At 46.0% G+C, this 11,691-nt stretch overlaps 1 protein-coding gene across 1 annotated transcript in view; it reads left to right on the top strand.

Annotated features, from left to right (window-relative positions):
• Positions 1-205: 205 nt before the first annotated feature.
• BCL9 (BCL9 transcription coactivator) overlaps positions 206-11,691 on the top strand; it is a 74,859-nt gene continuing 63,373 nt past the window's right edge. Inside the window, exon 1 of the mRNA XM_084616711.1 lies at positions 206-471. The gene's annotated coding sequence lies outside the window, so the exon portion shown is untranslated. The remainder of the gene's footprint in view (positions 472-11,691) is intronic.

The raw sequence follows: 11,691 nt of genomic DNA, 5'->3' as shown, positions 1-11,691 counted from the left end.
CTCTGAGCTCCCCCAGTGCAGCAGCGAGCTGAGCTGGGCTGGGCTGGGCTGAGCTGCCTGGTGTGTGTGTGTGTGTGTGTGTGTGTGTGCGCGCAGCTAGGCCTGTCACTGGAGTTTTAGTTTGCATTCTGAAGAAAGGAGGCGGGGGCAGGGCGGAGGGAGGGGGAACGTCTTGTTTGTGGCTTGTCAGCAATTGCTGGAGACAAGCTTCCATGTGTGAAAGCTACTTGGCATGAATGCCTGGGCCGTACCAAGTGCCGCGGCAGCGAGAGGGGGAGGCAGAAGGAAAACCGATCAGGCCAGAGCAGACAATAGGCCCCTAAAGTGTTCCCCCTAAGTTGCTTTGATGTTGTCCTAGTGTCTTGGTAGCGGGAGGCCGGGGACTGCGGGCGCCGGGGCTCGCTGTGTTGGCCGCCGCGGCCCCCCCCCGGCTCGGCGGAATGACTCCCCAGGAATCCCGCGCCTAGCAAGGTAAGAGCGGCCGCCGCAGACCCTGCTCCCGGCCGCGGCGGGCGGCAGCGCGGCGGAGCCGCCCGAGCGCTCCGTGCCCGCGGGGGGCTCGTTCCGCCGCTGCCGGAGCCCGCTCCCAGCCCCGCCGGCTGGAGACCCCCGAGCGGACCCCGCCGAAAGGCGCGCGACGCCTCCCCCGCCGGGGCCGGCGTGGGGGTGGGGGGGGGAAGCGGGGCACGGCCGGGCACAGCAGGCTGCTGGAGGCCTCCCGCCTCCCCAGGCTCGGCGGCGGGGCCGCCGCGGCTGCATCGCACCCTGCTGCGTCCCCGGGGGCTGGGGGAGGCGGTGCGCCAGAGCCGGGGCGCTCGCAGCCCCTGGGCCCCGGGGGCATGGCAGGCGGGGGGAAGCCAGAAACTTTTCCACGGCCGGGGGTGGGGAGGGCTCGGTGGAGAGTTTGATCTCTCGCCCTCCGTGCCTCAGTTTCCCCCTCCTCCCCCATCTGCAAACAGGAGGTGGTGAGAGTGACCTATCTCAAAGGGGCGAAATTCCATCATGTTTGTAGCCTGCCCGGCGAGCCTCAGGTGGAAGGTGCTAGAGAAGGACAAAGTATTATATATTATTTATTATTAAAGAGACCCTGGCAGAAACCGACTAGAGAGCGCAGATCCAGTGTCTCAAGGAACAAAAAGCTTTTCCCACCTGTTGGCTTCTGTCCTTGTGTCTTTTTGGAAGATTTATTGGCCGATTAATAGTGAGAATGAGGTGGGAGGAGGGGTTGGGGTTTTTCTTCTGCCTCGCCCCTTGTACATCTCTTAAAGAAAAATAGTGAGATGCCAGAGAGAGAGGAAAACCCTGGGTTTTTTGTCATTGTGTATTCCAGACCTTGTGGGTTTTTTTTGGACCTAACTGAAGCAAGGCAGATCTGTAAACTACCACAGGGCTGGAAGATTTTTATTGTGGATTTTGGAGATTAAATGAGATTTATTTACAATTGCTATTTATCGGCGAGTAAATATCTGGCTGTGTGTGAGGGTAAGAGTGTGAGGTCTGTTTACTCACTAGTGGTTTTGTGGCTATAACCTACTGCTGCTGAGGTGATGCTGCGAAAGAGCAAAAAGGGAGAGGGGGTGATGCCTGAATCCTGATTCCCAATCCTTACAAAATTAAAATCAAAATTGTTCTTGATTTTGTGAATTTTCTTTCTCTCGAGATAAATTCTGATATTATTTTACTGGAGTGAAACTTTGGCACTAGGTGGATCCTCCTGATGTCTTTTAACTTTATCACCTAATCATAATTCTAGGGTTTCCCTGATTCTTGCTATTTGTTGACAAGTAATTTACAAGAGCGTGAGCTGCACAAATGTTGATCAGCCTAGGGTCCTGACACAACCTAGGTCATGTAGGAGCTGGAATAGAGAGCAAGAGTGAGGATTCATGCTTTCCCAATCAAGGCCTGGAGGAAAGCATCATGTGTTAAAGAATCTGAGCAGAATGGGAGATGGGGGAGGGAGATGAAATTGGCCTGAGACCCTCCTCAGGCTAGCAAGGAAGATGGAGGCTCCGTATGGTGCTGCAAAAAATGTGAAGGAGAAATTCCGTTCAGTTTCCCTCTGCCTCACCCCCTTCTTGTAAAAAAAACAAAACAAAAAGCCCCCACCAAACCAAAACCGGTATTTGATATAACATGTGCTGCACTAGCTGTGTCTCATACACTCTACAGCATTAAAAAACACAGTTATGGAGGTAATAGCAGAGGGAGAATTTGAGATGTTCAGTCAGAGGAGGAAAAAAAAAATTTCAGGTCAGATTTTAAATGAGACCGACAGACAATGAGGCAGGGGGATCAAAGAAGCCTGTTCCTGGTGGCAGGACCTGCAGACGAGAAGGCTCTGGCACTTATGCCATTGAGATTGGATGAAGAGATGGAGAGGAGCACAGTGCTCGATGAACAGAGGAAGTAGGGAGAGAGGAGATCCAAGAGACAGGCTGGACCAACTCCAGGGAGGGTTTTTAAAAGAAGGGATTTTGAAGTAGATCCCGACATGAATAGGGAGCCACTGGAGTTGTCTGAGGGCAAGTGCGATGTAGCTGTACTTCATTGTACATAGGAAAAGGGAGAGAGCAACATTCTGCATAGGGTGGGATTTAGGCGGGCCATGGAGAAAGGAGTCACTGTGTCAAGGCGGGTGGAGATGAAGGCATCAGTGAGGTTTTTACCAGGGGCCAAATCAGGTATCTGGATAAACAGAGATCCTCAAGGTCTGCCTCTCATGTTAGAGATTTGTTGCTGAATTTCTATTTCTATGCTGGAATCTGGTAACCAAAATATGATCATCCTGCACTCCACATCCCCAAATAAATATGTATGTGTATTAAATAAATGTTATTTCATGTGCATGCCTCTAAACACTGCTCCTCTGCACACATGTTCACAGCAACACCACATGCGTAACCACAAATGGCTACACAGCACGTGATTCCTGCAGAAAGAACAACGCACATGGCTCATACACAGGTATGACCTGATTCTCTATTGCCCTGCAACTTATGTAGTAGTTTACGCCAGTGCACAGTGGATGCAAAATGCTGTCACATCACAACGATAGCTGTTTGCACCCACTTTGCACTGATGGAAATGTCTACACAAGATGAAGGGCAGTTGAGAATCAGATTCATGTGTTCTGTACTATAGTGACTATGTACGATACAATGGTCCTGCGCACCTAAGAAGACTCACACCACTGTTGCTGTCTTGCACATTTGTGAAACAGACATTACACACACAAACCGCATCTACCGGACCCTCGCTAGGACGCACGTCTATATAGCGCGAATTTGCATATAACGTGGTCGCAGCCATGGATCCCAAATTTAATTACTTTAATTGGAATTAATTTTAATGCAGTCCCCACTATAACGCGGTACCGTGCATGGATCCCAAATCCCACGTTCTAGCGAGGGTCCGGTGTACTACAAGACTTTTAAACTACACACACACCCCCTTTCCAGGAGTCAAACATACCACAACTTGTTCTCCTTATTAAGACGTAAAATAGGAGGAAAGGCAGTTTCTGCTCATGGGATATGTGCATATCACACTTTTCACACACAAAGAATACACACAGTCAGCGTTGCACCTGTTTAAATTCAGCCCAGGCTGGCAGTTAGTGAAAGTTACCACCTGATGGCTTTTCCATGTCCTGTGTGGCTTCAGTTTAGTTCCTAGTGGATAAAGGTCAGGTCACAAAACAAAACCCAACAATAGTGAGCACTAATTGGTCCCTTGGTGGCAGTCTTAGCAGAAAGCCGAAGGACTGAATGGGCATGAAAACTGGGGTGGTGAACCAACTGACCAAATGTTGAGAATCTGCACAAATAGTGAACAGTGAATTGGAGATGACAAAGTCAAAACCAGCACTGCATTATGGGTGTCAAGAGCTGTCCATGCTGGGGTGAGGAGAGCAAGAGGCTGCTTCCTCTTATCATCTGACAACTCAATCTGCTGTCAGCACAGAAGGAAGGCTTGTGCATATTTTATGTCACTTTCCTCCTTCCAGGAAAAACTGCTGATCTGATCAGCTCTGCACTTTAAAATCCTAGATGCACTGATCAGTAAGTATGACCTGAGGCCAAAAACAAGCAGTGGCCTCCTGCCTCTGTTTCCTTGTGAACATCAGTTGCACCTTATCCTGCCTTGCAGAGGGAGCACATGCAGAACAAACCATGTGTGCCCCTCATAAAGTACAACACAGGATGCAACTAGCTGGATGGAGACAGAGGAAGACAATGGCAATGTGTCAGGAGGACATGGGGGCAAATCGGTCATTTCTTCTTCTGTTTGATGATGTTAAAAGGAGACCAAAGTAGCAATTTGGTTTTAATTTTGAACCTTATGTGAGTTGCCCTGGTCAGTTGACGCATACTGGATTTTCATGTGCAGTTTAGGATCTGTGGGGGTTGGCAGTAAACAATTATATTTTATTGCTTCAGATTAGGTTTTTGGTTGTCTAACGCTGCCAAACAAAGGTTTTTCCTAGCCTGCTCCACCAACATTATTTCTATATAGCAGACATTCAAGTCACAAACATTATTCCTACACACCGAAGATTTGCACACCCCAAATGCTCTCTACATACCAAGAAGGTATAAATCACAAACACATTTTAAGGCTCTGGACGGACACACACACACACACACACACACACACACAAAATTCTTGTGCTCTGGAGACATATTGATCATCATAAGCACCATTCCTGCAATCTAGAGACACAAACATTTTGCTACATAGCGACATAAGCATCTCAACTAACAGTGTTCTTACTTTCTGCTTCACTGGGCCCATTTGAGAGACAGTATGTTCTAGTGGACTGAGCAAGGGGACTGAAAGCTAAGAACATTTGAGATCTTGACACTGATTTGATGTGTAGCCTTAGGCAAATCAGCGGTAAAGCTAGCATTAACCTCTGTGAGTCTCAGTCCCAATCTGTAAAATGGGGCTAATACTTACCTACCTCCTAAAGTGGTGTATTTTAGGTTGCTACGATAAAAGTTTGTAAAGTGCTAAGTGCTTTTTTTTGGGGTGTACAGTATTACAAAATCATATAACGTAAAAACATGCAAAGCATGTATTTTTAAACACATAACAGGTGAGACTCATCCTGTTAGAAATTCTAATATAAACTAACTATGCATGCACTCAGTGCTATCTTGAGTGCTCCAGGATGTTCTATTCTTTCAGCAAGAACAAAACAACTTTTCAGTGATATACATTGTATATATACCCAAGTGAGAATATTATAAACCTATTGCACACTTCATATAACAGTTACTGTCCACATTCCCATGCACAGCAAGAAATTGATTAACAAAATACGAGCGCCTGAAGCTATATCACCTCAGACTGTGATCTCCCAAATTAACCAAGGTCTGGTCAATATCTGGGTTATAAACTTGGAATGATGATGTGGGGAGCCTGGTGTTTGTTTGTGATTCAGTATGCTTCCCTCTGGGCAGTACTGAACCAATTTCTCAGTATGGTGTGAGGGGACACAGTGCTTCAGGACGTGATGGACCAATTTCATTCTTGGAATAAGCAGCCACAACTCCCACAGAAGTCAATGGGACTCACATCTGCTTATTCCCAGGGTGATTTTGTCTCTGTGTCTTTCAGATGAGATGTAAAATCTAAATCCTGACCACTTACGATCATTAAAGATTCCATGGCAATTTTTAAAAAGGGAGGGGTCTTAGCCCTTGGCTCTTGGCCAAATTCAAACTCAGGAAATTGCATTCCATCTCGATAAAATTCCCCTATAGTTTAATTGAATAAAGTATTCATCGCTTACTGTGCTAAACTGTCATATAGTGTTTCTCTGCAGCCCTAAACAGTTGCTGTATTCCACCCTAGAGATGGCCACAATTCCTTGCAGGGAGAAGCATTTTCTTTGTGTATAATTTGTAAAGCATTTTTGGGATACTTCTGGCTGCAATGTACTATTTACATTTAAGATCACTGTATGGTTCAAATGAATGTGAAAATCAATTAGCAAGCATATATGCAAGAAGATATGATGTAGTGCCATTTGCACTGTGGGCAGGTAGTTAATGAATACATATCTTTCTGAAACAGAGGAATGTGGGCCAGATTTTTAGTATTCTGCATATGCAGTTGTGTGCCTAATTTATGTGATTAGTTGTAATTGTATTTGCAAATGGTCATTAGGCATGCCATTGCCCATTTGCCTGTGCAGTTGCCATAATTGAATGCATAAATGTTGTAACTGCATGCACAGGCATACAACTCGCCATGTAAAATATTGATAATCTGGCTTTCCATGTGCAAATATGAACTAAAAATGTGAGCATCTCTCAGTTTAATTGCACTCGCCTGCATTTTTCAGTGGAATGCTTGTTTGGACATTTTGCAGTGTTGTCATTCATATTTTCACTCCAGGAAGAAAGGGTTAACTAAGTAATTAGTGGTGATTAGGTCTTTATGTTTCTCATGGTAAATGTAGAGAAAAGTTACAGGGGAGTTATGGTGAGAATTTTACAAATCATGGAGAAACTATGAAAACAGATTGTGGGAGGGGGCATTCCTACTGAAGACAATAGGACTTTCTTTAGCCTTTGAGTTCAATGGCTGGAAGAGTCAGGCTCTGACTTCTAGAACCAACTGCACCTTTAGAGATGCCTAACTATAAAAGATATGTTTGTGTTTGGACACTGTGCTGGTCACTGATGATGGACTGACAACTGTGAGGCCTGAAGTCTTTTATTTATCTCAAACAATATAAAGCATAGACCGCCACAGAACAAATTTCCTTCACACTGCCCTGCCAATGGGTTTCAACCTTGCCTGGTGGGACTACCTCTGGGGGTGAGAGAGTAGTTCAGTTTTCCTGAGTATTCATTCTTTGGCTTCTGTGGTGACATTGCTAACAAAGGGTCAGTCAATACTAGGTGATAGGAATCTCTCTTAGCTGAGTAGAGACCACTAAACCCATTTCACATATGCCTCTCAACAGCCATGAGAGAGGAGCACTTTTTGTCTTTAGCTGGCTGTGCTGGCTTTGAACTAACAACCCAGAAGTAAAAAGCTGTATAGGCCATGCAAGGCCCCTCATCTATTCAGTTCCTCCTAAATAGAATTTTAAAAATGTTTCTGGATACCTCTTGACTTCTTGGGTATCTGGCTGCTACCATTTCCACCTTACATGCCTTTCCTTGTAATCTAATCTATCAATGTATATTTAATGTACCCAGCGCCAGAGTATCTAGGCACCAGGTCTCAGCCTTCTATCACTTGTTTCCACAGATGTTGTCTTTAAGTTATAGTGGATGCTTTAATTTCACCACTTTTTTCCTTTTTGCTCTGTACTATTCTCACAGTCTCATGCTTGAAAGTCAACACCACAAGTTCCCTCTGCTCTGATTCTTTGACTTGGATTTCAGTCTAGTGGCTAGAGCAGGATACTGGAAGCTAAGACTGTTTTTTTTTCTCATCCATGCCACTGACTTACTATATTATTGTGGGCAAGCCCATTAACCTTTCTGGGCCTGTTTACGTAGCTACGTCAGAGGGGCAAAACTTAATTTACTCCAAACTCTTTTGAAGCCCACAGATACAAGGTGCTATAGAAGTGCAAAGTATGTTTTAGAAGTGTTGTCTCTGACCCTGACCGCTCCTAGTCTCCTCAACAGTCCTGTGGAATATTCTCTTTAGTCTCTTACTAAAGTTTTTTCCAATTTTTACCTGCACATTTACGCACTCTCTCCGCTGCATGTAAAAATACCAAGCTATCTGAAGTCATAGAAATATCTGTATAATCCTGACAGCTGTGACACACATTCCTCCTCAGCAATAAACAAACAACATACACAACCTGCCATTAACATAGGTTTATAGCAGCTAGACATCACTCACTGATCTGGGAGGGGGTGCTAGGCAATTCCTGTGCTAGTGAGTCTTAAAGTAGTGTTTTCTGAGGTTAGGAGTACTCAGGATTTGGTATAATTCCTGTGGGCGAGTAATTGGGGAGCCTCGTGTGGGTGTTTGTGCAAACAGGCAATAGGTGGTTGGTTTATTTGTGGCCTTACAGTGGATATGTGGCTCAAGTGTGTATGGCTTAGGGGTTTGATATTTATTTATAGGTACCAAAAAACATGTTTTCAGTAGTGCAAGTTGAAATGTATACAGTACAAATTAAACTGTAAATATATAACATTTTTCTTTAAATCAAGTCTTAGTAGATAGATTTACTTAAAGATTCTCATAACACCTGTTTTCCCTGCAACCAGCCTTCAAGCAGGTGGAGTGGGCCAGTAGCAATACCAGCATCGTTAGCACTCCCGCTCAACTGCAGAGCATTCTCTGAGCAAGCACCCCTAGCAGCCAGATTTGTATTTTGGTGTTTTTTAGATTAACTTAATATGAATATCTGTAATTCAGAGTCTCCTAAAATTGGGTTTGGTTATATATCAGAAAGTGTAGGTCTCTATCCAAACCTATGGAGGCCCCTAAGAGGACCTATGATTCTCCATTCCCACAATCTCTTTCCCTCCTAACAGGCTTTTTTCCTTCCAGTATTGCAGGGGAGTGGCCCTCTCAGATGTGTTCGGAGGGAGAATGTCAGGTCTGTTCCTTCCCCAGCACCTTACGGAGAGGACACCAGACTAGGGGTTAGAAGAGCGGGGGTCTCTTCCCAGCTTTGTCACAGACTCACTGTGCCATTCAAATATGTGTGTCAGTTCCCCCATCTTTAAAATGGGGATAATGCTTTACCCACCTTTTGTGAAGCACTTTGAGATCCATGGATATAAAGTGCTAAGAATTAATTGTGGTAATTATTATTACCTCCCCCTTCTCTTTATTCCATGAGTGGGTGAAGTGCTTCTTCTTCTGGGTCCTTACCTTACTCTCTGCCCCTTTAGGTTTTCTCAGTTTCTACTGTAATGATTTTATCTCTATCATTCTCTGGACCCTTTTATTTGCACTTTCTCTCCTTCTATGTCATTTTCCTCTCTCTCTCTCTCTGCATGCCCCCTTTATTCTGTAGCACTCTCTTCTCCTGTCTCCTCTCTTTTGTTTGTCCCCATCCCCTCCAAAATGCCTCCAACTGTGTTTTTCCACTTCGGCCCCCTTTTGTTTTCCCTCCCTCTCTCTCTCTGTCTCCTTTTCCCCGCAGCCTGGGAGATGCCAGCTGCTTCTGCAGGACTGGCTGGTGGCTGTTTCAGGAAAGGAGAATGCTCCCACAACTGTACAAAGCTGATAGGAAGCTTATCCTTTCCCTACCTCAGCCTGTTCCGCCACCAGTGTTCTGCTACTCACAGAACAACTGTGGTGGGGCAGGACTCAACCTGCTGCCTGCTCTGTACGGCAGCACCCGCCAGTTTCAGGAGTCCACCTGTATAGTTTTTGCATATTCTGTTATACTTGGTTATCTTCTCAGGACAGAGAATACCCAGGACTGAATTTAAAAGTCCAGGACGGTTAGCAAGCTGCCTGTGGCCCAGAAACCAAACAAAGCATAGTTCTGTCCAGTGCTTTACTCTTGAGCCTTATCATGCGTGAGTATTAGTGAAGAAACAAAGACTTTATCCATAAACATAGAATCGGATGGACAAACCCTAGCTGATGCTACAATCCAGGCCTCTAGCACCTGAGGGTGGAGCTTTCCCTCTGACAAAACAGGGTGAGACCCCTCTGCATCTGAGGCGGCTGTTTTTGATTGTGCATCCTGTGATCCCTTTCTGTTCTATTCTATTTTGGTTCTTTTACTGCACAGCCTACCAGAGAATCGGAGCATCTAATTTCCTTTAGAGTGCCTGATTCAGTCCCAAGTCTTGCCTCCTGAGCTCACCCTGCCTGCTACTCCTGGGACACAGCCACAGAGCTTTCCCTCTTTTAATATCACTAAATCACCACCCTTTCCTATTCCCACATCTTCTGGTCCCTGTCACAGTTTATCTGCACTCCATGCTACAAAACACAGATCATTGGCCTAGCTGGATGCAGTATGATGAACTCCTGTGGTACCTAGTTAACCATTTAGAGATAGATGCCCCGGTATCACAAAGAAAATATAGTAAAAGAGAAGCAGTTTTGAAAGAAATCCAGTGGGGACACAAAGCAGTGCTCTCTCCTAGCGAGACCAATGATCAGTGGGTCAGGAAACGGCTCTCTTTCCTAGGGAAATCCACACCCAACAAGGCAAAGAAACAGCACCAATGGATTATGGAAGTGTCCTCTCCTCCATGGCCATTGGAGAGTTACATTCTGCCAGCAAGAACCACATGCAGCAGGGCAGAGAACTACACTCTGTGTCGAGAGATCCACCACCAATGTGGGAAGAGACCTGCCCTCTCAGCCTAGACAACCACAGCAGCAGAGCTGCTTTAGGCATAATTGTTCTTGCACTTGCTTTAGAGAGCCCCTTGATACAACTTAGGGAATGTCCTGTATCTCCATTTTCCTCCAAGAAAGCCTGAGTGGATGAAACCTGCTCCTTCACCTCCTTGGAGTGACAGGAATTTTGTTGAAGGAAGATTGGCCAGAAACAGCTGGTGAGGGATTGTATTTCTTGCCTAGCCTAGTCCCCTCCCCCTCTCCTTTAACTGTTCCGTCTTCCTCAGAGTGCTTAAGTATTGAGGCACTCTTCCCCGGAAAGGCAGACTAGATGCTGCTTCCTCCACAGTTCACCCATGCTGCTCCATCAGTCAGCCGAAAGGGGATCAGTCAAGTGGGTGGGACACCAGGGTGTGGTGGGGGGTGGGGTTGTTAAAACTCAACAACCATTTTGAAGGAAGGGCTGGTGTGATTTCTCTGCCTCTCTTGGATCTTGTCCCATCTCTGGATAGTTCTACACCATCCCTGCCAGAGAGTATTTAGTCATAGGGGGCTCTTTTAGCTTCTCAACCTTCATTCTCCCATCCAATCCGCTCCTGATCCCTCTTCCGCCCCTGCAACAAACCTGACTCTCAGCCTACTCCCCTCATCTCCAGTGGAGGGCCCCAACGCGTTCTGTATCTCTCACAGCCGTTTCTCGTCCTCTTCATACCTGTTTCCCCTACTCATTCAGTCCCACTCTGGGTCTATGCTGGGTCACTGCCAGCCTTGCCATCCTGCCTTGCCTTGCCATCGTGTTCTTCTGCCTGGCCTGCCATCCTTTCTTGCTTCCCAGCTGGATGGTTGGGCTGAGAACCACCAGCCAGAAGGTGGGTGACATTGAGAACACAGACCAGAGATCAGTGAGGGCCCCTGAAAGCAGAGAGGTAGGGGAGATTGGGGCTCACTCCAGGCAAGTGACCCAATTCACCATACTTCCTTGACCTCCTACATGGGCATCCTTAGCAGCATGTGGCTAAATAACCTTTTTGATTTCCAGATGTCCTCCACCTCAGTACTAAACGGTTTCTAAAAAGCTAATTAAACCACTTCTTGCTTTCTGGGTATTCTGTATAAATGAATCTTGGGGATTGTGTAACAGCCCCATAGTACATGCAATAGCGTCCTTGGCTGCTGTCACACGGAATTCAGTTCCCAGTATCATTACTCATCCCCATGATCAACTCGTGAAAATAATGGCAATCATTCCTCCCTCATTGATGTCTCTCAGCATCATGGGAGTGAAAGCTGGAGATGGCTAACCTCTCATCGTTTCTAAACCTACTCATCCATACACCCCTACATTTCAGTGGGTCCTAATTTTCTCAAAGATTATCTTTAGGGGCTGAA

This window comes from Lepidochelys olivacea, assembly GCF_965140295.1.
Source record: "Lepidochelys olivacea isolate rLepOli2 genome assembly, chromosome: 1".
NCBI classification, from domain to species: domain Eukaryota; kingdom Metazoa; phylum Chordata; order Testudines; family Cheloniidae; genus Lepidochelys; species Lepidochelys olivacea.
The sequence above is the reverse complement of the archived record's forward strand: the minus strand, read 5'-3'. Positions and strand labels throughout refer to the sequence as shown.